Source organism: Rana temporaria, chromosome 3 (assembly GCF_905171775.1).
Source record: "Rana temporaria chromosome 3, aRanTem1.1, whole genome shotgun sequence".
NCBI classification, from domain to species: domain Eukaryota; kingdom Metazoa; phylum Chordata; class Amphibia; order Anura; family Ranidae; genus Rana; species Rana temporaria.
Window position 1 is genome coordinate 215,858,112 of NC_053491.1, and position 27,528 is coordinate 215,885,639.

Consider the following 27,528-nt stretch of genomic DNA (forward strand, 5'->3'; position numbering starts at 1 on the left):
GAAAATAAGAATGGTTTTGCTTAGGCCATCAATCTGATTCAAATTTGTTGATGTTTTCAACAGCATATTTCAATTTGATTGTTGTTTGTTGTTATCTGTCATATGACTGCAAGTTTAAATGCAATTAAGCCACCCCCATATTAACCAAACTCTTTCACTCTGTAATTGCTCAATAATGACAGTCTTTTGGAATTCTAGCAATGCTCCTGAGTAAAATAAAGCTAGGTTTAAGCTTAACATCAGCTGCACTCCATACAGCTTCAACCACAATGAAGGAGAGGGAATAGATGTAAGTTGCCCTATTTAGCACAGTGTACGTGCGCAAGTTCTGTATTTTCTAGTCTTGTGTTATAAACCCAAGTTGAAACTTAAAGACACCTGCAAACTTAGTGTTTTATTACAGGTTCTCTTAGCACTGTAAACAAAGGCCAATATGAAACCAATAACACCAGTTATGGCTTATCAGCCAAGTAGATGTAAGGGGATACTGGTGATGTGGGACTATTTAAAGGACAAACCATGCAGTGTAGGCCGTGAGGCCAGATGAGACCACACAGCGTTCTGCCAAAGGAATGGTTTTGGGAGCCTGATTACTCAGTTGTGTGGTTAATTCTTTTAACTAGAATAGCAGCACTGAACTGTTACCTGGAGAATATAATGTAGAGAAGTGTGAGATGGTTATCACATATTAGAACAGAGGGAAACTGTGAGTATCCTGGTTGAGTGTGCCGTACAGGTGGACTGTTTTATAGGTGTCACAACTTTTGTATAAAAATGGACAGTACATAATAACAACTGCCATTCTGTTTTAAATATATATTTATATATAAATTCTTTATTTAAAAAGAAGGAACATGCGGGAACACAGAGAACACACAGGTTCATAACACTGTAAATCGAACATTCCCCACATCCCCTACACATATCAAACAGAAAAGAAGGGAAGATCGCATGGCAAAGGGGAATTGCTATATATGTCAGGCTCACAGGAATCCTCCGTCCCCCGCACAGCCCTGTTTTTGCAGCAAACAGCCGATTTTATCAGAAATAAGAGTGTCAAGCACAGTAAGAACCGGCTCGAACCTGCCATTCTGTTTTAACAGGCTTCCCTGGGGTCAAAAACAGGAGATCAAGATGCAGACTTTAGGTCTAGGAAATAGCTCTTACCAGAGCATTCCAATGAAAGATTAAAGTGTCAAGAACATGAAGACAACTGCAAACCAGTAACCTCTCCAGATGGCTTCAACAGATGGTTATATTTAAGATATCAGTGAGGAATTTCCCTACAAAACCTCATGCTTCAGCATACAGTAATTTTGCAGTCTTTACATACGATTTTATTGTTCTATTTTGTACCATTCCAGTACAAACTAAATTGGAAAAACGTTATTTACAATAAACACGTATGTACCGTCTTAAATCAATATGGACATCTCTAGAAATATTACTAGAAAATTTGTTGTAACTCATCTCAGCAAAATATCACTTCTGAGTGCCACCTTCCAATCTGACCCACATCATGTAAGCACCTCCTATCCCTGCTCTGTTGGTATCATTTACAATATTATTTCAGTTTCATAAACTGAGCATAGGAATACTGTTGATGACATCAACATTGAATTTTAAGAGTATCTTAAAAAAATACTGACAACTTAATAGTACTTACTTTCTCTTATACAATGTATAACATGAATCCCTTTTCTTGGAAATTCGGAGATCCTGATAAGGAGGTTTCTGGCATAATAATTCCACTTGATTCTCAGGTTTGCATAACTCAGAATACTCTAAAATGCAAAAATATAACAGAACCTGTAAGGTCTCTTGAATTGTAAATATTGTATTTATAGAGCTAACAGGGTATTCTTTAAGAATGCTACTGTTAAAATGCTTAAAACGTAGCTGAAAGGCTAGAGTTCCCCCATAATATCAATGCATTATAAGGCTTGATAGAGTTCCCCCATAATATCAATGCATTATAAGGCTTGCTAGAGTTCCCCCATAGTATTGAATGCTTGTATGTTTACGTATCCTTTTACCCAGAGCTTCTAGGACTAGTTACATAGAAACTAACAACAACCTTGCCATTTGCAATTATGTACTAGGCAAAGAATGATAACATTAGATAAGATGCAGTAGAAACAAAGTTTAACACACAGAAGATAGATTGTTATATTTTACACACGATGTATAATTGTGACAAATATTACTTGTATAACCTAATTACTTAAATATGATTGTCTGAGACAAGGGCGTTCCTTTATTGTATGATTTGATTATGTACAAGTACGCAGAAGAAATAAAGCCTAGTCTTGACATACCATATCTACGTGTGGATGTTTTCACTGGCCGATGCATCGGAGAGTTCCATACATCCAGTTAAGCCCGGGTCTAGTTAACCTTACAGTAGCAGCACTTTTGTTAACGAAAACAAAAGCAAATCCCCTCTAGATGATTTACTGAAGAAAAAAAACAGCTGTCTGTTTTACCTTGTCCTTTCCAGACTGATTCCTAAATGGAAGGGTCTGGTTCATCATAATCACCTAGTGCACACACACAATGCTGTGTACACACGACCGTTATTCATGTAATGGAAAAAACAACGTTTTTCTCAACGTGATTCCTCTCAAGCCTGCCTTGCATACACGCGATCATGAAAAGGCGCGGTGACGTACAACACGTACGACAACACGTACAACGGCACTATAAAGGGGAAGTTCCATTTGAATGGCGCCACCCTTTGGGCTGCTTTTGCTGATTTTGTGTTACCGCGTGTTAGTAAAAGTTTGGTGAGAGACGATTTGCGATTTTCAGTCTTCGTGCTTTTCAGTTTGTTACAGCGTGACCAATGTGCTATCGCTATTACAAACGCTAGTTTTACCAGAACGAGCGCTCCCGTCTCATAACTTGCTTCTGAGCAGGCATGTTTTTCCCCCCTCGTTAAAGCATACACACGACCGTTTTTCACGATGTGGAAAACTTACATATTGAGTAGTCTCAGAAAACCTGTGAAATGTAGGTCACAGCTATTCCCTTTCTTGTTAATAAGGATTGATTTCATTACTTGCTGCTATGTATTATGTTATAATGAAAACCACATTTTTTTGCAGTAGAAAAAAAAACACAAAAGATGGCATCAGTGTTAAATAGTGTCAAGGTTAAACTGTTCTTTCCTTTATTATTATGTTAGCCTGTTATTTTTCTCCCTATAAACCTTTTTTTTCCTTAAGTGGCTTGTAGTGTACATTAGCATTGTCCATAGATATGTCTATAGCAGTAGCAGTCTGTCAGATTTGTAACTATGACAATCTACCTCTGGCATCCAACAACCACCTAGCTGGCAAGAATCATGTCAAGCAGTTAAAGGAAGTGATCTAATGTGAAACTCTATTCAGTCGATCTGCATATAGACTTCAAACATTTATATTGGCTGCTAGATAGTATAGAGACATGTCATCTAGTAGTGTTGCCATGTAGCACTGAAATAAATACTTTTATAGTGATGTTTTCTCCGTACTTAGGTACTTAGGGCCAGATTCTTAAGCACTTACGCCGACGTATCTAGAGATGCGCGGCGTAATTGAAAAATGCGCCGTGCGTATTTTTGCGCCTGATCCTCAAAACGAAATACGCCTGAAAAACTGTTTTTTTCGTCCTACCTAAAACAATTACACCGGCGCTTCTTCGAGCGCAAAATACGCTAGACACACCATTGTTTTGCTAGGCAAAGATGCAAATGAGGGAGATAAGGCGATCCACAAAATTAAGTGTGTGTGGCGTAGGCTACGCCCTGTGCGCATCTGTTAGTTTCCCGGAGTAAAGTTACACTTTATAAAAGCTGCCCTAACTTTGCTCCAGCCGTGTAAATGTCAGCTAAATTAACACCATTGAGGAAGAGCTGAGCACACACACTTGCCGGACTACAATCTGCATGCCACCATGCCAGGGGCATCCATGCTCATAACTATACTAGTGACTTTAGTAACCGAGGGTACCCCCTCTTCTGAGGGAACAGCAGTCAGAAGACGCCTCGCAGAATGCATCTTTGCACAGTAAGCACACACATTAATCATGGCACAATGAGAATGCACGCATGCACACCCACTGTGGCCTAAGTATGCTTGGCCTTTTTCCTATCTCGCTGATTGCGCCGAGCCGAGTTCTACACATGCCCAGTGAGGTGCAGATTCGTGCGCGCATGCGCAGTACGGCTGGCCCTTCATTTGCATGGGGTCACGGCTCATTTCAATGGAGCACGCCCACTTTCTTCCCACTTGCAATAACCACGCCTTACGCCTCGGTATTTACGTCGCGCTGGTGCAAATTTGGGCGCAAATGCGCTGTGGATACGGCACTTACGTCACAAAATTAAGGCGCGGTAACTTAAATGATATACGTTTGGAGTAACTTAATTTGTGCCGCTCTACGTGAATCTGGGCCCATGTAAGCAATGTGGGTTTTATTTTAAGAATCACTAAACCAAACCAAAAATGTAATTTATTGCTGCTTACAGTCCTTAGATGGTGTGACTTCATTTTCTGCGAGTACCAAAAAATCCTGAATGTCATAATGCCTTGTTGCGCCTTTGCTGAACAACAAATAAACCAAAAAAATCATATCTTTCTTATGGATTCACCCCCCCCCCCCAGTTCCCATTGTGACAGCAGGCCAGGGATCTACGCCTACCTAGAGGCTTCATTCATTTACAGAGTTCTGTGATTGGGAGAATTACAAGTACCATCAGCCATTGCGGCTGACAGCATGTAGTTTTTAATGAACTGCCATGGTGCCGATTGAGTGCCTTTATTAGCTCATTGAATCTCCCTGTCATTCTGTAACTTCCCTACCCATACAAGGTAGGAGCAGACAACTAGACTGACAGGGCTAGATTCAGATAGGTTAACGGATCTTTAGATCCGCGTAACCTATCTGATTTACGTTACACCGCCGCAATTTTTTGAGGCAAGTGCTTTATTCAGAAAGCACTTGCCTCTAAAGTTGCGGAGGCGTATCGTAAATCCCCCGGCGGGATTCAAATTCCGAGGCTAGGGGGCGTGTACAATTTAAATCAGGCGCGTCCCCGCGCCGATCGAACAGCGCATGCGCCGTCTGCAAATTTTCCCAGCGTGCATTGCTCCAAATGATTTTGCAAGGACGTCATTGGTTTCAACGTTAAGGTAAATTACGTCCGGCCGTATTCGCGAACGACTTACGCAAACAACGTAAAAAATTCAAAACTCGGTGCGGGAACGATGGCCATACTTAACATAGGATATGCCGCACTTACCCCTCCTATAGCAGGGGTAACTTTCCGCCGGAAAAAGAAAAACGCCGGGCGGTCGCTTGTTTCTGAATCGCCGTAAATGCTCATTTGCATATTCGACGTGTAAAAGATATGGAAGCGCCACCTAGCGTCCGGCCTGGAATTGCAGCCTAAGATCCGATGGTGTAAGTCACTTACACCTGTCGGATCTTAGGCATATCTATGCGTAACCTGATTCTATGAATCAGGCGCAGGAGATACGTCGTCGTATCTTTCTTTCTGAATCCGGCCCACAGTCTGCAGGAGCCAGAGATTGCTGATCGCAGGTGCAATGCTTTACAGGCTCCTAATTTAACCACTTACGGACCACCCACCGTCATTATACAGTGGCACTTTGAAGTGGAATACCATTGTTATGGTAGCAGCTAGCTGCCATAACCCCGGTATCCACTTCTTCATCGGGCAGTCCGCTTTCAGCTAAAAGTAGTCTCTGCAGCGGAATCACTACAAGATCACTTTTATCTGTGGCAGGAGAGGGGTGTCCCCTCTCTCGCCGCTCTCTGGTGCCCTCTTACCAGAGCCGCCGACAGCGGTGGAGGCGATCGCGTCCTCTCCCCTGCTTGGCATGGAGCTGAGTGAGGGGAAGATGGCCCCCGCTCAGTTCCATGCAATTTGAGGGCGGGAGTGACGTCCATAGCTCTTAAAGGGACATTTTGTTTTGTTTTTTACTTTTTTTTATTGCATTTTAGTGTAAATATGAAATCCGAGGATTTCATATTTAAGAGGTCCTGTCATGCTTTTTTTCTATTACAAGGGAAGTTTACATTCCTTGTAATATGAAAAAATGTGACACATTTAAAAAAAAAAGAACAGTGTAAAAATTGTAATGTGCCCTGTCCCGCCAAGCTCACATGCAGAAGCGAACGCATACGTTAGTAGCAGCCGCATATGAAAACGGTGTTTAAACCACACATGTGAGGTATCATCACAATGGTTAGTTCAAGAGCAATAATTCTAGCTCTAGACCTTTGCTTTAACTCAAAACATGCAACCTGTAGAATTTTAAACGTTGCATATGGAGATTTTTAAGGGAAAAATGTTGTCGGCATTCCAAGAGCAGGGGCAATTTTGAAGCATGACATGTTGGGTATCAATTTACTCGGCGTAACATCATCTTTCACAAAATAAAAAAAATTGGGCTAACTTTACTGATGTCATATTTTTTAATTCAAAAAATGTATTTTTTCCCAAAAAGGTGTGCTTGTAAGACCGCTGAACAAATACGGTGTGACAGAAAGCATTGCAACGACTGCCATTTTATTCTCTAGGGTGTTAGATTATATATATATATATATATATATATATATATATATATGTATATATATATATATATATATATATATATATATATATATATATATATATATATATATATATATATATATATATATATATATATATATATATAATGTTTGGGGGTTATAATTAATTTTCTAGCATAAAATAATTTAACTTATAAACAACAAGTTTTTGAAAAATAGGCCCGGTCGTAAAGTGGTTAAAAAAAAATGCGCAATTTTTCCTGCAAAAAGATGTGCATTCATTTATTTGTATTTTTTTAAGGTGAACTTATCCTTTAATGTATGTTTTTGTTTAAACATGCTTAAACAAGAGAACACCTTTACATTTTTAATATAAGATTATTAATTCATCAGGGACTCAGGTCAGACTTAAAACACATATTCAATTAAGATTTTTTTTTTTATCACTGTAGATATAAAAAAAATGATACAGGTACTACATATCTAATCTTATCTTTAACTTTCAATTCAGCAATTTCTGATTTTGACACATACGTCAGACACAAGCAATTCCTGGCAAGAAGCACAACCAATCAGCTTGTTTTTCGTAATCCACTGTATCCATATTTCATATGGATCACATGTATTGTGGGTAGGTCTGCTTTCTGTGCACTGTGATTTTCTCAGACTTCTAACACTAATTTGAATGGATGGATAGCTGTGGGAAAGTTCAGAGTAATATTTTAATACTCTTTCTGTATGCAAAAGTGAGCAAGGATCATTGAAGGAGTCTGTTTGGGAATACCTTTCTGCCATTAGAAACCAATAACTAAAATGTGTTTGTAAGATCACGAGATTGCCAGCTTTGGAAGGAAACTGATGTTCTGAGTAGCTAGGCCATGTTGCAGTGTACCTTTAAATGTTTTACATTCTAAAATGTTAAGAACTTAAAAGTTATATTCACATAATTGTCCTACATTCTCCAAAACACCAAAAATGTATGCAAAGAGTTTTTATTTTGATTTTCCAATGCAAGCCAAATCTCACTCCTCTGCAGTGTAAAATGCTGTCATCATAACAGGCAGTAAAGGGTGGAGGATCTGCTGTTTAAGTAGGCTGGCAAGGAATTCCCTACCAGTGTAGCAATGCTCATTAAAGTGGCCATGGGAGAAATATGGATCTAACTTTAGATCAACTCATGAAAATGTTAAATATACTTTAATGCTTTCCATGTCAAGAACCAGGTACAAGTTTGAAAATCACTTGCATACTTTTTCCTAGTGTGTGACTTAAAGCGTTAAAACAGTTGAGTGAGCAAGACTGCCGGGTAAGTAGGACTTCTTAACCACTAGCCGACCAGCCGGTGCAGTTATACAGCGGCAGGTCGGCTCGGCTGCACGAAATCACGTAGCTATACGTCATTTCGCATTCCAGCCTTTAGGGGTGCGTGCCGATGTGCGTGCCCGCCGGGCGCGATCACCGCTGGGCACCCGCGATCGCTCGTTACAGAGTGAGAACCGGGAGCTGTGTGTCAGGGGGAGAAATTATTGTTCGTCTGTTCATACAATGTATGAACAGCGATCTGTCATTTCCCCTAGTCAGTCCCACCCCCTTCAGTTAGAACACACCTAGGGAACATAATTAACCCCTTCCTCGCCCCCTAGTGTTAACCCCTTCCCTGCCAGTGGCATTTTTACAGTAATCAATGCATTTTTATAGCACTGATCGCTATAAAATTGCCAATGGTCCCAAACATGTGTCAAAAGTGTCCGAAGTGTCCGCCATAAGGTTCGCAGTACTGATAAAAATCGCTGATCGCCGCCATTACTAGTAAAAAAAAAATATTAATAAAAATGCCATAAAACTATCCCCTATTTTGTAGATGCTATAATTTTTGCGCAAACCAATCAATAAACACTTATTGCGATTTTTTTTTACGAAAAATATGTAGAAGAATACGTATCGGCCTAAACTGAGGAAACAAATTGTATTTTATATATTTTTGGGGGGTATTTATTATAGCAAAAAGTAAAAAATATAATTTTTTTTTCAAAATTGTTGCTCTATTTTTGTTTATAGTGCAAAAATTTAAAACCGCAGAGGTGATCAAATACCACCAAAGGAAAGCTCTATTTGTGGGAAAAAAAGGACGCCAATTTTTTTGGGAGCCATGACACAATGACCGCGCAATTGTCAGTTAAAGTGACGCAGTGCCGAATCGCAAAAAGTGGCCCGGTCATTGACCAGCAAAATGGTCCGGGGCTGAAGTGGTTAAAAGAGAGGCTGCACTCAAATTTTTTCTAAAAATAGATTTCTATAATTATCCAATGATGAAACTAAAAGCTGGGATGTGACACAGAATGTTGCAACACTACAGGCTGTGAAAATGGCAAAATATGTCTTTATATTCAACTTTAGGCAACTATAGGCAACTTTTTTCAAAACTCATTTGCAATGAACAGAATTGAAAATACCTTACAAGGTAAACCAGTACATATACAGTGCCTTGAAAAAGTATTCCTTTCCACATTTTGTCAAAATGTTACAACCAAAAACGTAAATTTATTTTATTGGGATTTTATGTGATAGACCAACACAAAGTGGCACATAATTGTAAAGTGGAAAGCCAATTCTAAATGGTTTTCAATTTTTTTTACAAATAAATATGTGAAAAGTGTGACGTGCATTTGTATGGCGCCCCCCCGAGTCAATACTTTGTAGAACCTCCTTTATCTGCAATTACAGCTGCAAATGATTTTGGGTATGTCTCTACCAGATGTCTAGAGAGTGACATTTTTGCCCATTCTTCTTTGCAAAATAGCTCAAGCTCTGTCATATTAGATGGAGAGTATCTGTGAACAGCAATTTTCAAGTCTTGCCACAGATTCTCAATTAGATTTAGGTTTGGATTTTGACTGGGCTATTCTAACACATAAATATGCTTTTATCTAAACCATTACATTCTAGCTCTGGCTGTAAATTTAGGGTCGTTGTCCTGCAGGAAGGTGAACCTCCATCCCAGTCTCAAGTCTTTTGCAGACTCTAATGCCCTGTACACATGATCGGTTCGTCTGATGAAAACGAACCGATGGATTTTTTCATCAGATATCCGATGAAGCTGACTTTCATCAGTCTTGCCTACGCACCATCAGTTAAAAATTTGATCGTGTCCAACGCGGTGACGTAAAACACAAGGACGTGCAGAGAAAAATGACGTTTAATGCTTCCGAGCATTCGTTGACTTGATTCTGAGCATGCATGGATTTTTGACCAATGGATTTCCCCACAGACGATCGTTTTTTTCTATCGTTTTTTTAACCATAGGAAAAATTTAAAACAGGTTCTATTTTTTTTCACCAATGGGAAAAAAACTGATGGGGCCCACACACGATCGGTTCATCTGATGAAAAAGGTCCATCGGTCCGTTTTCATCAGACAAACCGATCGTGTGTACAGGGCATTACAGGTTTTCTTCAAATATTGCCTTGTATTTGGCTACATCCATATTTCATCAACTCTGATCACCTTCCCTGTCTCTGCTGAAGAAAAGCATTTCTATATGATGATGCTGCCATCACTATGCTTCATGGTGGAGATGGTGTGTTCAGGGTGATGTGCAGTGTTAGTTTTCCACCACAAACAGCATTTTGCACCATAAAGTTCAATTTTGGTCTCATCTGACCAGAGCACCTTCTTCCAAATGTTTGCTGTGTTCCCTACATGGCTTCTCGCAAACTGAAAACTGGACTTCCTATAGCTTTTCTTCACCAATAGCTTTCTTATTGCCACTCTTTAAAAAAAAAGCTAGATTTGTGGAATGCACGACTAATGCCGCGTACACACGATCGGTCAAACTGATGAGAAAGGTCTGATGGACCGTTTTCATCAGACCAAACTGATCGTGTGTAGGCCCCATCGGTTATTTATCCATCGGTTAAAAAAATTCAATCTTGTTTTAAATTTAACCGATGGATACCTAACCGATTGAAAAAAACGATCGTTTGTAGGCACGTCCATCGGTTAAAAATCCACGCATGCTCAGAATAAAGTCGACACATGCTTGGAAGCATTGAACTTCTTTTTTTTCAGCACGTCGTTGTGTTTTATGTCACCGCGTTCTGACACGATCGTTTTTTTACCTGATGGTGTGTAGGCAGGACTGACCATCTGTCAGCTTCATCGGTTAACCGATTGAAAAATCCATCAGAACATTTTCATCGGATGGACCGATCGTGTGTACGCGGCATAATAGTTGTCCTGTGGACAGATTCTTCCACCCGAGCTGTGGATCTCTGCAGCTACTCCAGAGTTACCATTGGCCTCTTGGCTGCTTCTGTGATTAATTCTCTCCTTGCCTGGCCTGTCAGTTTAGGTGGACTGCCATGTCTTGGTAGGTTTGCATGGGCCTCTTGGTTGCTTCAATGGGTCATCAATGCTAGGAGGCAGGACTGGGCATGACTGTGAGCCGAGCCGAGTACACAGGAGATCGCAGCTCTGTCTATTTTGGCAGCGCTCATTCCCTCCATCCCCTCTGAGGCAGCCCTATGCGGGTGTATAGCATGCACACACGATTTCCCCCTGATTTTAAGGGGGGAAAAGTGTGTGTTATACGCAGATAAATACAGTATTTTAATCACATGTGCAATTAATCTTGCTTCACGCAGATGACCTTCCCAATCTCCCTTCAAATCTTTTCAGACTAAGTATAGATGACAGCTCTCTCCACATGTAGAGAGAAAATCAACACAGAGCCTCCAATAGCTTAAAGGGTCACTAAAGGAAATTTTTTTTTTAGCTGAAATGACTGTTTACAGGGCATAGAGACATAATAGTTAACTGATTCCTTTTAAAAATGATTAAAAATAGATAAAAAAACAATCATATAATGTGCCTGCAGTGTAGTTTCGTTTTTGCTGTTGTTTGCTGGTTCTCTGATGTACAGAGAGCCACTAGAGGGCAGTCAGCCAATAGAGAGCAGTGATACTTTGTCTAAAACTCCTCAGCACCAATCCAGTTTCGTTTTACACACAGTAATCACACCTCCTTGATTAGTGACCACCGTGAGAAATCTCCCAGTACTGTGGTTATCAGGAAACAGGCAACCAGGAAGTGTCCAGAACAGAGAGGATTTACAGCAACATGAAAGCAAAAACGAACAATGAGGATATGAAACCAGGACTGCAGTAAGGTAAAGGAAGCTATTTAGCTAAAAAAAAAAATTCCTTTAGTGACCCTTTAAAAACCTCTAAGGTACCAGTTTTAATGAAGAAACGCATTTGTGCCGTGGCTACACGGCAACTGAATCGTGACGCTGAGAATGCGATCTGTGAGTGTGAGCTAGGAGAGGTTGTAGATGCAGTATGCAGGCACACAGCATGTACCGGTAACTAAAATATTTTAAAGACGATTTGTTTTTTATAGTGATGTAAGCGCATTACTTTCATCATTAAAACTAGTACCTTAGAAGTTTTTACTCTATTGGAGGCTCTGGCCCGGATTCAGAGACGAGTTAAGACGGCGTATCTCCGGATACGCCATCGTAACTCTGAGTGTGCGGGGTCGTATCTATGCGACTGATTCGTAGAATCAGTTACGCATAGATTTCCCTAAGATCTGACCAGGGTAAGTCTCTTACACCGTCGTATCTTAGGCTGCATATTTACGCTGGCCGCTAGGTGGCGCTTCCATAGATTTACGCAAGGAATATGCAAATTAGGTAGATACGCCGATTCAGAAACGTACGTCCGCCCGGCGCATTTTTTTATGTCGTTTACGTAAGGCTTTTTCCGGAGTAAAGTTACCCCTCATAAAGCAGGGGTAAGTCATGTTAAGTATGAACGTCGGAAACGACCGAACAGCATCGTATTTTACGTCGTTTACGTAAGTCGTTTGCGAATAGGGCTGTACGTAAGTTATGTTCACGTCGAAAGCATTGACAGTTTGCTGCGTAATTTGGAGCATGCGCACTTGGAAATGTTCACAGACGGCGAATGCGCCGTTCGAAGACAGCGTCAATTACGTGGGGTCATGAGAGTTTTACATAAAACACGCCCACTACTAGCCACATTTGAATTTACACTACATTTACACTACGCCGCCGTAACGTAGGGTGCAAGTTCTTTCTGAATACGGAACTTGCGCCCTAAGTTACGGCCGCGTAGTGTATCTGAGATACGCTACGCCCGCCGAAAGATACGTAAATGCATCTGAATCCGGGCCATAGTGTTTATTTTATCTCTACATGTGGAGAGAGCTGTCCTCTATTCATAGTCTGAGGAGATCTGAATGGAGATTGGGGTGGTCACTTGTTAACTTTGGTGAAGGATTTGTGGTGTTTTAAGTTATTTTCTTTTATGGACATTTACACCAGTTTTTCACAATGGACTTTTGGATATATGAATATTTATATTTTTGATGGACAAATTTTGAATATGGATACTATTTATATATAATTGTTCACTGCCCTACTGTGATTGTGTAGATTAACACTACATTTGTTTTCATTTTTTTGTCCACTAGATTTTAGAAATGCTGCGTACACACGATCATTTTTCGGCATGAAAAAAAACTTAGTTTTTCAGCATGTCCAAAAAACAAAGTTTTCCCAACTTCATCATTAAAAACGACGTTGCCCACACACCATCGTTTTTAAAAAATGATGAACAAAGCGCGGTGATGTACAACACGTACGACGGCACTCTAAAGTGGAAGTTCTATTCGCCTTTGGGCTGCTTTAGCTGATTCCGTGTTAGTAAAAGATGATTTGCGCTTTTCTGTCTGTTACAGCGTGATGAATGTGCTTACTCTATTATGAACGGTAGTTTTACCAGAACGAGCGCTCCCGTCTCATAACTTGCTTCTGAGCATGCGCAGGTTTAAAAAAGTCGTTTTAGCCCACACACGATCATTTTTTACAACCCGAAAAACAAAATTTTTTAAAATGATGTAAAAAAATGCAGCATGTTAGAAAAAAAAATGTGTTGTTTTTCAGAAGCCGAAAAATGATGTGTAGCCCACACACGATCATTTTAAATTACGTTTTTAAAAACGTCGTTTTTTTTCATGCCTAAAAATGATCGTGTGTACGTGGCATTAGGGGGTATCAGAGTAAAGAGGGTGGAATACAAATGCACTCCACATTTTTCACATATTTATTTGTAAAAAAATTGAAAATCATTTATCGTTTTCCTTTCACTTCACAAATATGCACCACTTTGTGTTGGTCTGTGACATAAAATCCCAATAAAATACATTTACGTTTTTGGCTGTAACAGGAAAAAATGTGGAACATTTCAAGGGGTATGAATACTTTTTCAAGGCACTGTATTGAGCTATATGTGTAGATGTTTGGTTGGAGTTCTGCTTTAACCACATATCAAATAGAAACTGACAACTGTTTCTGCCATTTTGTTTTTTCATTGACATTAAAATCCATTAATACTTTGCTAAACCATACACTCTGACCACTAGTAACATTCTGAGAGGTCATCTGAGAACTAGCTTCTATTTGATTCTGGTTTAGCTAAATGAAACTGTAACATTTATTAAAACTTTTAATTTAAGGAGTAAAAATAATCGGATCTGGTAAGCACATTTATAGATCTGATATGCACAATGGAATTTCTCTGCAGGCTTCAAACTTCCGTTTTGCAGTAATGCATTATAACATTTATATTTGCCGCACCTTACTGGAACACACATTAAGGCTTAATTTCCATGGACGTTTTTACAGCCATTTTTTTTAGCCTTTTTTACAGCTTAAAAACGCCTGTCCATGTTTTTTTTTTTTTTGAGCTGGAGCTCAAAAAAGGAGCGGTAACGGTTTTGCAAGTTTTTTAGCGTTTTTGAGCATTTTTTAGCGTCTGGCGTTTTACAGCTCTAACGCTGGAGCTTCAGAACGCACTGGTCCTTGTTTTTTTTTTTGCAGCTTAAAAACGGCTCAGCCATCTACAGCTCAAAAACGTCATGGTGGGCATGAGGCCATAGACTAACATGGAGAGCCATTTTTAAGCTGCAAAAAACGCTCAGAAAAGTGGCTGTAAAAACGTCCAAAAACTTTATGGAAATGAAGCCCAAGGCCTTAAACTAGGTTTTCTGCAGAGCCACTAATTTAGAAAAGGACCTTAATACACATATATGGCAGCTGTCAAGACACCCTTACTACAGCACACAAAAAAACATGCATACTGTGAGTTGTGATGCACTGCATTGCCAAAAATACAACAGGTATGTTTTGTGCACTGAGCCATTAAAAATAAATTGACTAAGTGCTTCTCAAAAGTTATCTTCAACAGAGTCACTTTTACAGTGTTATCTACGGGGTTGGGATGTCAGTTTGAAGGGTAGTTTCTGCACTGTGTTGGAGATCGCTAGAGTGATTCAGAGGCAGGATTTGCTCCCGCTTCAACTTTTTTATTTAAAATCAAACCAAAAGCATGCATCTATATCAATGTAACATATCAACAGATACAAAATGTTATACCATTGTTGCTTTGATGCTTGTACACTGAATGAGTCGAGAAGTCTCTGGCTGCAGGACTGTAGTTGTTCGCAATGGAATCACTGCAACAAATGAACAAAAAATAAATATATATATATATCTATTAAGCAGTGTTTGTCTGAAAAACATAATGCATCTGGACATATTTTTAGGTATTGAAGAAAAAATAATTAAACATTTTTGGATTTTAAATGTACACATTATGTTCTGGTAAAGCTGAACTACAAGCAGACAAAAAAGACACAATATAATGCAGTTCTGCGTTCTTTATTTTACATGAAATATATTTGTGTTTTAAATGAAAGCACTGTAAATACCTGAAAACCTTGCACAGCAGAGCTCATATTGGAAGTTGGTGCTATGCTGCTTGTGCTTTGCTGATAGTATGATAGAGTGGAGTGTTAGGCCCCTTTCACACTGGGGCGGGAGGCGCAGTAGCGGTATAGCGCCGCTAAAAATAGCGGCGCTATACCGTCGAAATTGCTGTGTGATTCGGCCGCTAGCGGTGCGGTATTAACCCCCGCTAGCGGCCGATAAAGGGTTAATACCGCCCGCAATGTGCCTCTGCAAAGGCGCATTGCGGGCGGTATTACCCCGGTTTCCCATTGTTTTAAATGGGAAGGAGCGGTGAAGGAGCGGTATGCATACCGCTCCTCTCACCGCTCCAAAGATGCTGCTTGTAGGAGATTTTTTTTCTCTCCTGCCAGCGCATCGCCCTCGGGCTTTCACATTGAAAAGGCTGGTCAGGAGTTTTTCAGGCTTTATTTAGGCGCTATTTTTAGTGCTGTACCACCTGAAAAACTCCTTAGTGTGAAAGGGGTCTTAGAGATGTGCTCATTCTGCTGACTATCCTCTTACTGCCATAAGGGGTTGTATACATTTCAGTGCTGGTTGGTCAGCAAATGATTTGGCAGCTAAATTAGCTCCCGTATTGAGTATGTATTTCATCAACATATATTTGGTATTGCCTGGAGTCCAGCTTCAAATAGGAAAATAAACTAAAAATGGTGCTTCATTCTTATAGCAGTTTACCTTTCCTGATGAGCTCCAGGGCAGCACACATCTGGGGGTAGGCCCCACCACCCCCTGCACTAGTTAGAATCATAAGTCATAAAAAAAAAAAAATCACTCCCTCTCCAGTCTGGTATTATGTAACTAGTTCCTTCAATTCTGGGTGGGAATTTGTGCTGCCACAGAGCTCGACAGGAAAGGAAAATTGCAGTAAGCGTGAAGAACAATTTTCCATTTTCCCTGATGGCTCCATGTCAGCACATACCTGGAAAATACCTAGCTACTGTATACCTGGGTGAGATAATGCAGAAAAAATGTTATTCGTGGTCAGAAGTCACTGCAATAATCTTTCAACATTCTTGGCCTTTTTCATCACTGCTGGTTCTACACAACAATGAGTAATAAAAGTTTGTATGTTGCTGTCTTACATATTATCTCCAGCAAGATTTGAAAAGCTGCCAGCAAAGTTGAAATGCTACTGGTAGAGTGTGCCATTATTCCAACCCTTAGATTTGTAAGCTAGTGTGATGACCTTCACCAGCCAGGACACTATGGGGAAGATTTACTAAAACTGGCAGTTCTAACTAAAGCTTTGAAACTCTGGTTAAAGATAGTATACGCGCCCCTTTACCTTCTCAAACCACCACTGCGCAAACAAAAAATAAATGCAAATATATTAATTCAAAATATATATATGCCTAAAGCTGCTATTTGAAAGGTATGATATATATGCAAAAATTTAAATGAAAAATTTGTAGCGCTGGGTTTATAAATCATATAAACATATCTAAAACATGTAAATAATGTAAACAAAATCACCATGTGAAAAATTGTCAAAAAATTGTTAAACATGAGAATAAAAAGAAAATGTAGAAAATATATACTGCAAATTATATATTATCTCTAAACAAGTGTTCATAAGTGGTTATCCACAACCCACACCTAAAGTGTGGAAAGAATAAAAAAAATCAAGTCCATAAATTGTAGTGTTTTTCCAAGTGTTTCAAACTTAAACAAACATGCAATCTTCTCAAAACAACTTGATATAATGCTTCCACCACACCACTTGTGTTTTTGTGACTCCGCCCCCTTAAGGATTTGCACTCACCACAAGAATGTGCCTTGCATTCTCATGCTCAGCATTAAAGCTTAGTAAAACCCTGAAAGGTCTCCTAGGCAATTCCAACAGTGTTTAGTAAACCAGTGTTCTCCACATGTAAGAATAAATAAGTGCTTGCAATAGTGAAGTACTGTAAAACCATTTATTAAAACGGCACACACAAAATCTCCAAATATTGCACTCACATCCTTCCAAGAAAAACAAGGCACTTCAAACAAAATCCTTTTTCAGAGGCAAGAGACTAGCAGTGGTGCATGCGATATATAGCGGTCATGGCAAAACCCAGAGCTGAACCTACTGATCTCACCGTCGCTTGCTTGTCTTTCTGCTCCTAGAACGATTTGACACATGGTGAGCGGTAAGTTCAGACACTAAACACCACAGTTAATTGCTGTGTAGCTCAGCCCAGACCCAGACATCAAACTGATTTCTTCAATGGGATTGGCTACACGACATACCTGCATTCCCTTTATACCCCGCCCGCAACTTAGTGTTGATTTATTGAGACTGCGCCTGTGCAGGCTCCGTGTCTCCCGGACCGCAATACATTGGATCTGACCCCGTCTGCTGATCATACCTGATCATACAAGTATTGACACTGTATCAATTATATAAACAGGTACATTTATGTGCAAAATTAATTAAAAATAATTAAAAATGAACATAATCCAAATAAGTAAATGGCTGGTGGCTAGAATAATTAGCATATACAGAGTAATTAGCATATATAGACCAATATATACCGAATAGTCTAATATAGGCCCTACAATATTATTAAATGATAAATAACATTTAAAACTCATCAAATACTTCCATATACAATAATGTAGCACAATTAAAAATATATTTTAAAATTAAATAAAATACATTTAAAACAATTGGATCATCAGTAATAACAGACTGTTCCACAACTACATTAAATAGTTATTGTAACGGAATGACCCGTGACAACCAGAGACTTTGGAAGGATGGGGGGGTACTCCTGTGCCAGCGTCACTAATGACTCTTGGGTCTAGGGTCACTCTGTGCCCGTTTTGGGCATAGGGTAACTGAGAAATATTAATTATAAATTACATTAGATGGGACATTACTGTTAATTCATGTATTGCAGGAGATCTGGACATATTACAGTTTGATTTCATGCTGACCCACAACCGGTCAATAAGAGTGTCTACTTCAATGCTTCACCTAGGCTGTTGAGATGCTAAGTCTGCTATTATGGGATGTTAAAGTATCTTGCTGTAATTGCATTCTGTGTCCATTGTACTAATTAAGTCTGGAAGGTCAGATGTCTCCTTTCAGGGGTAGGGAATTAGCATGTCAATTATGTTTAGTAAAGGAATGTGTTTGTGTGAAAAGTCTATTGATGATATTATGTGATAGGAATAGCAGGTGAGAGTCTGACTTCTCAGCTGTAGTAATTAGGTCATGTTAAATCGGAGCCAAAACGTCTGACATAGAAATGTGTATTATGCAGGTGAATCACTTAGTATCAGAGTCCGGACGTCTGGGGAATAATTAACTCAACTGAATATCATTGTCTAAGAGAAGGTGTATTGAAGCCCCCCCATTGTGTGATGTGTGGGTGGAGAGTTTCATTGTCCCTGTAATTAACTGTAACTGCATAAAAAACTGAGAGTGTACCATTAAAGTTTGTTCATTCATTTGACTCAGAACACAGAGCGTATGTCTCGTCTCTCTGAGGGAATTCTTATGGATCGTGTCTGCTGGATTGTGGAGTGTCTTGGGTTGATGGAATGGGAATATCGTAAATGGTGGTGACCGTTACAGTTATATATTACAAATAACTATATATCCTATACCCATAAGCTATACGGATGGGGGACCCCACTCCTAACTAAAGCTTGTTTGATTAAGCTTTTTTAAAAAAATAAAAAAAAATACTAGAAACTGATTGGTCTCTATGCAGAGTTGCACCATATTTTGTACCATGCAGTTTTAGTAAATAACCCCCTATGGCTCTGCGTGAGGTTTTGGCTCCTTTGCTTGCTCCAAATGGGATCACAAATATATGAACAGATGATCTGATACTAGATGTAGCACCAATGTAAGCATGCAGAGTCTTCCTCATGTTTAGTAGATATGTGCATTCCCGTTCGTATGAATGTTATTTTCGTACGAAAATGTTCATTTTCGTACCCGCGGAATAATGTGTACATACGAAAAAATTAAAGCACCAAAATACGAAAACGACGGGATAGCGAACAACCGCAAATACGAACGATCCGACGAAAATACGACAAAACGAAAACGGCAAAAGAACGAAAATGACATTTATAACAAAAGATTTGCATTCTGTATTTTGTTTGAATCCTTTTTCTGTTCGTATTTTCAGTCGTATGTTCATATGACATCTATAACAAAAGATTTGCATTCTGTATTTTTTCTGTTCGTATTTTGGATTCAAAATACAGAATGCAAATCTTTTGTTATAGATGTCATTTTTGTTTTTTTGAATGGGCAGTGAGTGTAGTTAGTGAAGCAGCTTCTCTTTTGTGCTGAGTAGAACAGTAAAGCCAAATAAACTTTTCTGTGGATTTTCATCTGAAGGGAGATCAGTTGGCCAGACTTTTGAACCCAAAAATGGTTTTCTGATGGAGTTTAAAAACGAACACATTTTCTGAGAACGAACGGAAAACGATCGTTTTTATGTTTGTTGTTAAAAAAGTCTGACCAAGTGTATGGGGCTTAACAATAGTTAATATGGATGAAAGTGCCGCGAATCCCGCGATATATTTACGAAAGTACAAAATGACGAAAATCCTTTTTCTGTTCGTATTTTCAGTCGCATGTTCATATGACATCTATAACAAATTGTTATAGATGTCATATGAACATACGACTGAAAATACGAACAGAAAAAGGAATTCTAAATACAGAATGCAAATCATTGACGAAAATTCACGAACATTATTGTCTAACAAGTAACGAACATGAACTAAACAGAATAACGAACCATCCCGCGTGTACGAAAATAAAACGGTAACGAAAATACGAAACGATCGGAATACGAAAAAATCTCGTCGTACGAAAAATGAATGGGAACAAACAGGAAAACGGGCGTCTTACGAAAAACGAACGGAAACAAAGCTACGGAACGATACGAAACGGAACAAAAAAAAAAAGATTTTTTTTCATGACATGAATAACGGTCGTGTGTACGTGGCATAAGACTGTTCGAAAATCCCATTTAGGAAACTAAAGGGCTTTTGGAGGCATTAGCTTTACTACAGCCTTGAAAAACTGGATTACCGAGGGCGTGTGGGCGGAGCCTAGCGGAGCGGTAATGCTGGGCTAGAGCTCTGCTCCGTGCAGGAGATAAACCCGCAAATAAACGACGGAACGATCCGTCATAACGAACGGGGACACCGGAACGGACTATCGGAAGGTGAGAGGCACCGAATGATATAAGATGGTGCTGGGAGGAAGCAGGGGAAAAAACAAAAACGGCAGCACAAACGGCGCTCAGCATCCTAAGAGCGCAGCAGTGAAAAAGGCGCCGATTACCTCAGGTGAACTCTCCTCAGAGGTAGTGAGGAGGAAAAAACCATTATCAAAGCCAGAGAAGCAAATGGCTTCCCGCAGTATTACAGCAACTGATAGTGAAGGAGAGGACACGTCAGAGAAACCCTTATCTTTATTAAGACAGGATGCAGCGGTCCCCTCAGGTCTTTTACAGCAATTTGAAAAGATGCTTCACAGAGCGCTGCAAGTTACCTCAGACCAGATAACAGCCAATCTCACCAAGGAGATTAGGGACCTTGGGGGCCGCACAGAGGCCCTTGAATCAAAAATGGACGAAATTGAGGTATTCACACAAGAGTGTTTGACTGAAATTGATACCCTTAAGGAAGAAAATTTAACCCTGCAAAACAGACTGGAAGATTTCGAAAATAGAGCCAGGAGGTCCAATATAAGGTTTAGGGGACTGCCCGAATCAGTTATTGACCTGCCCGGAACCATATTGGCACTTTGTCAGGAACTGCTGCCTGATATACCCGTAAGCAGACTGGAAATGGACAGAGTCCACAGGGCTCTTGCCCCCAGGAAAGCGGATGGACCACCTAGAGACATCATAGCCAAATTCCATTTTTACAAAACCAAAGAATTAATAATGGAGGCCACTAGAGAAAAAAAGAAATTATCCTTTCAGGGGCATGACTTTCAGATTTTTGCGGACATTTCCCAGCTGACGATAAATAAGAGAAGGGCTATGAAACCCCTCCTTCAAGAATTACAGCATCGCCAAATTAAATACCAGTGGGGGTTCCCCTTCTCCCTGAGGTTCACTTTTCAAGGTACCAAAATAGTGTGCAGAACCCCGGATCAGCTTCACCAAGCACTTATTGATTTCAAAATTATTGAAAAACCACCAACAGCGCATGCTGCAAGCAGAAGATCAGCATCCTCCTCTCCTCACAACACTTCACCTAAGCAGGACCACATTAACGGCATCCATCAAATACACAAGCGTGGTAGATTTGTGGCTCAAGAGCAAGCACAAGACCAGGAAGATACTATGGACTGATTCCTCAGAGCAAGATTCTACTTTTTTCCCTCTACCTTAGAGCAGGAACTTGTTCACCTGCAGTTTGCAAAACACATGGCAATTACAAAGACCAATCTTTTTTTTTTTCCTCTCTTTTCTTCTTTTTTATATATTTTTTTTTTCTTAATACTCTCTCCTACGTTTCTACCATTGTTATAACCAATGCCCTCATAGGAGGGACCACTAACATGCATGGGATTTTTCTCAGTGGCTCAGCTTCCTCACACCACAAGATTAGTCACTCCCCCCCCCTATACAGGGGACCAATTAACCCAACAGCCAGATGGTATATTACCTACACTACTTTCTGTCTTTTACCAATCTCTCACTAGGACATTTCAATCTAACCCATCCTCTCCTAGTACCCCACATGTATTCTATTACCTTTATGTTAATTCTTCCCTGCCTAACGGGCAAGAGAAGCCACCATCCAGGTTTTACACTGAATGGAGTTTCGCTTTACTCTCTATCCCCCTTTTTCCTTAAATAACCAATAGTTCTTCTTATATTACACAGTACAGTTACCCCGTAATTAATAGGAGTTATTAGTAATGTTGTACATTCAGTACCTGTTATGGGTACTTACAGGATATCTTTTTGGACGCGGGTCTCCATGGCACGGATAATACATGTGCCACATTTGGCTCCCCTCTGATCCCCGCAATAATAAGCGGGGGCCAGACGTGGGCCCTTTTTCCCCTGACCGGGTATTTCCCTCCCGGTCACGGGCCAGTTCGGAACATTTTTTATACATTCTGATGCTTGTTTGTTATTTTATCAGTAACATTTTGTTTTCTTTTTTGAAGGTGATTACTTTCCTGAACCCCTTCTTTCCTCTTCTTCCCCCCTCTGCAAGGACTAGACCGGGTAATCGTTGTACAGGCTCATATGGTAAGAAGTGCGGAATGGTTTGGCTACCATGGCTCCTTTGAATGTACTTTCATTAAATGTGCAGGGTCTAAATGTTCCACAAAAACGAGTGAAGGCTTTCAGATATTTTCAAGCCAAGAAAGCACATGTAGTATGCTTACAGGAAACCCACTTCACCCCTACCACCACTCCAAAATTTTTTCATGCTTCCTACCCTCAAGTTTATACAGCGTCCGCTTCATCTAAAAAACGGGGCACCCTAATTGCCTTTCATAGGTCTACACAATTTACAGTAAAGTCTGAAATAAAGGACCCAGAAGGTCGCTATATCATACTAACAGGTCATATAATGGACGCTGCAGTAACTATTGTGTCATATTATGCTCCCAATCAGAACCCACTCCCATTTATGTCACACTTATTTCAAGTGGTAAACACACACAAATTTGGTTCCCTCTTTATTTGTGGGGATTCTAATCAGGTTCTCCTCCCTTTTTTGGACAAAACCCCCTACTCCCCTCCGAAAAAACAGGTCAAATGGTCCCTCTCCAACTTACTATCTAAATACAATCTAGTGGACTCCTGGAGGGAAATGAACCCCACCAGGCGCTCTTACACATATTTCTCGAATCCTCATCAATCGTCTAGCCGTATTGATCACATTTTCTTGACAATAGGTATGCTGCCGGAGGTACTTGACTCCGGCATCGTTCCTATTCCTTGGTCGGACCACAACGCAGTCCTTACCACTCTAGCCTCGACTATACCCAAAAAGCAAGACTACACATGGTACCTGCCAGATATAATTCTCAAACACCCATCTTATAAAATGGTAATAGAGCAAAGCCTAAAGGAATACCTGACACTTAATGCAACCCCGGAAATCTCACCGCTAACACTGTGGGAAGTGCACAAACCAGTGCTGAGAGGAATAATACAAAAACAGTACGGTATCCTCAAAAAAGGGAACGCAAGCAACTAGCAAATACACTTGAACTAGAATTTGGCATTCATGGCCTTTCAACATAATCACTCGCCCAAAACAAAAGCCCGTCTTGACAAGGCACGAACGGAATATGACCTATTCCTCACGGAATCTGCCAATAAATCTTTGTATAGGATGAAACATTTCTTTTACAAACATGCTAACAAATCAGGCTCACTCCTTGCAAGATCACTTAATTCGATCAATAAGACATACAAACCCATTCATTTAAAAATTGCAAATAATAACATTTCTAGTAATCCGATCAAAATAGTGCAAAAATTTAGTACACACCTTAAAAAATTGTACTCCGAAAATAAGGTATTCAACTCACAGGAAGCTGATACCTTCTTTTCCGATTTACAGTTACCGCGATTGAGTGACTCCCAAAACGCACTTTTAGAAGAACCTATAACACCAACAGACATTTTGGCAGCCATCAAAGACCTCAAAATAAATAAAAGACCAGGTCCAGATGGGTTTACTGCGCGTTACTATACAACGCTAAAGGAGCAGATCTCCTCCACAATGGCTGACGCCTTTAATGATCTATTACACCATAAATCCTTTAGACTAGAATCCCTCACGGCCACGATTTGTATGATACCTGTCATGGTCTTACCTCTCTCCTGTCTCCTTCGTTTGACATGTGCTGGCGGCCATCTTGGTTTCTAGGTCTCTTGTAGCCTCCCACCCTGCGGCTCCTCCTTCCCACTGGGAGGAGCTGGATACCTGGCTCACATATATAGGAGGTCTGTGACTTCAGTTCCTTGCTTGGTCCTCCTGTGTGCACATGCTTCTAAGACTGCTGCTGCTTCTGGTTCTGATCCTGGCTTCGTCTGACTTCTCTGCTGGTTCCTGATCCTGGCTTCGTCTGACTTCCCTGCTGGTTCCTGATCCTGGCTTCGTCTGACTTCCCTGCTGGTTCCTGTTCCTGGCTTCGTCTGACTACCCTTCTGGTTCCTGATCTCTGGTTTCACCATCCGTTGGACTTTTGCTTTACAGCTTGATTTTCAATAAAGCCTTCTTATTTTTACTTATCTCTTGTTGTACGTCTGGTTCATGGTTCCGTAACATTAGGACCAAGCCATGAATTTTGACGGTACAGGGCCATCCTCGCTACCCACGCTGGTTGCCAGACTTGATCAGCTGGAGTCCCTGTTGGGTCAGTTCGCCGTGGCGTTGCAAACCCTGCTTGAACGCACGGCTCCTGGGCCCGCTCCTACTGCCGCTCCGGTTGTTGCGCCATAGTCTACCCCGACACCTGTTGTTGCGCCTGCGGTGTTTCGGGGTATGTCCGGTTCTGCCCCCCTTCCACAACGATTTGGGGGAGAGCCAACTCAGTGCCGAGGTTTCCTTAACCAAGTGGGCATTTATTTCGAGTTGCTGCCACATGCCTTTCCCACTGAGAGATCAAAGGTGGGCTTCTTGATCTCGCTGCTCTCGGACAAGGCCTTGGCCTGGGCCAGCCCTTTATGGGAGAACAACAATCCGGTGGTTGCCGAGTTTTCCGGTTTTGTTGCTTCTCTTCGGAAGGTATTCGATGTGCCGGCTCGCGCCGCCTCTGCTGCGAAGCTCCTTATGTCCGTCAGACAGGGTTCACGATCCGTAGCCGAATACGCCATTGAGTTTCGTACCCTGGCAGCAGAGGTAGGTTGGAATAATGAGGCTCTGGTCGCTGCTTTCTCTCATGGTCTCTCGGATGCCTTGAAGGATGAGGTTGCAGCTAAGGACCTACCAGTGGAGCTCGAGGCTCTTATTTCTTTCCTGATTTTGATTGACACCAGACTCAGGGAGAGACCTTCCTTTAAGGAGCGCCTGCGGAGGCCTCCTAACAGTTTGGCGCCTACTTTTGCTGTCCCACCCGTGCCTCCCTCTCCTCCCACGCCTCCTGGTGTTGACTTGTCTGGGGGTGAACCCATGCAGCTGGGGTTTGCTCGCCTGTCCGAGGGGGAGAGGGTACTCCGGAGACGCGAGGGCCGATGCATGTACTGTGGTCTCGGTGGGCATTTTCGGTTGGCATGTCCGAACCGTCCGGGAAACGCTCGCACCTGAGATCCTGTCGGGGGCAGATCTTGGGTGGAGTCTCCTCGTCCCCGGTTTCCCGTGTTGATAAACCACTGATCACTGTTGTCCTCTCCTGGGTCGGGGGCTCGGTGACGACCCAGGCGTTGGTGGACTCTGGTGCTGGTGTTTTTTTCATTGATAGTGAGTTCGCTGCCGCCAATTCCATTCCTCTACAGGCTCGAGGTTCCCCGCTGGCTCTAGAGGCGATAGACGGCAGACCCCTCCAGCCGTCACACGTGACTCATGAGACCCTTCCAGTGGGGATAGCCATTGGTGTCGCTCACAGAGAGTCGGTCTGCTTCCAAGTTATTTCGTCTCCACACTACTCGGTGGTCTTGGGGTACCCCTGGCTCCAGAAGCATAATCCGACTTTCGACTGGAGATCGGCCGAGATCCTCTCATGGTCACCACAGTGTGGGGCTAAGTGCATCCATGGGCCTGTCAAGTTGCTGTGTACTTCCTCGGACTCTCTGTTGCCTCCTGAATACGAGGAGTACCGGGATGTATTCGATAAGGTACGCGCAGTTGCCCTACCTCCGCACCGCCCCTATGATTGTGCCATAGAGTTACAACCTGGTGCCGTTCCTCCTCGCGGCAGGGTCTATCCACTGTCGGTTGCGGAGAATGAGGCCATGGAGGAGTACGTGATGGAGGCGCTGTCCCGTGGTCACATTCGCAAATCCTCGTCCCCGGCAGGGGCTGGATTTTTCTTTGTGAAAAAGAAGGGCGGTGAGTTGAGGCCTTGCATCGATTACAGGGGTCTCAATCGCATCACGATCAAGAACGCTTACCCGATACCCTTGATTTCAGAGCTGTTCGATCGCCTGAAAGGGGCCACGGTCTTTACCAAACTCGACCTGAGGGCGGCATATAACCTGGTAAGGATCAAGGCGGGCGATGAGTGGAAGACCGCGTTTAACACCAGGACCGGTCATTATGAATCCTTGGTTATGCCCTTTGGGTTGTGCAATGCGCCCGCAGTCTTTCAGGAATTCATCAACGATGTTTTCCGTGACCTGTTGCAGCAGTGTGTGGTGGTCTATTTGGATGACATCTTGGTATATTCTGAATCCATGGAGGCCCACATTCTGGATGTCAAACGAGTGTTGCAACGGTTACGAGAGAACAAGCTGTTCGGTAAGCTTGAGAAATGCGAATTTCACCGTTCCCAGGTAACCTTCCTAGGTTACATCATTTCTGCTGAGGGGTTCTCCATGGATCCTGAGAAGGTCTCGGCCGTCTTACAGTGGCCCCAGCCCAGTGGTCTTCGTTCCCTGCAGCGCTTTTTGGGCTTCGCCAATTATAATCGGGAGTTCATCAGGGACTTTTCCATGCTGGCCAAGCCTCTCACGGATCTGACCAGGAAGGGCAGTAATTCCCAGGTCTGGCCGCTCGAGGCCATCCGAGCTTTTGAGGCCCTAAAGTCCGCCTTTGTGTCGGCTCCGATTCTGTCGCATCCCAACCCTGGGTTGCCCTTTGTCCTCGAGGTGGACGCGTCTGAGACGGGAGTAGGCGCTCTTCTGTCTCAGCGTAGAACACCAGAGGGTCCTCTGCTTCCTTGTGGGTTTTACTCCCGGAAACTGTCTCCCGCGGAATGCAACTATCAGATTGGTGACAGGGAGTTATTGGCCATCGTGCAGGCTCTTAAAGAATGGAGGCACTTGCTCGAGGGCTCGGTGGTTCCGGTTCTCATCCTGACGGACCACAAGAATCTGACCTACCTTTCTGAGGCCAAGAGATTGACACCACGTCAGGCCAGATGGGCTCTGTTCCTGTCACGTTTTAATTACGTGGTCTCCTACCTACCCTGTTCCAAGAACATCAGGGCGGATGCCTTATCACGG

At 41.7% G+C, this 27,528-nt stretch overlaps 1 long non-coding RNA gene across 1 annotated transcript in view; it reads right to left on the bottom strand.

The window, feature by feature from the left end:
- Positions 1 to 1,259: 1,259 nt before the first annotated feature.
- LOC120932097 overlaps positions 1,260 to 27,528 on the bottom strand; it is a 107,218-nt gene continuing 80,949 nt past the window's right edge. The window contains exons 2-3 of the long non-coding RNA XR_005747925.1: positions 15,044 to 15,123; positions 1,260 to 1,784 (exon numbers count right to left, since the gene is read on the bottom strand). This is a non-coding gene — a long non-coding RNA (uncharacterized LOC120932097). The remainder of the gene's footprint in view (positions 1,785 to 15,043; positions 15,124 to 27,528) is intronic.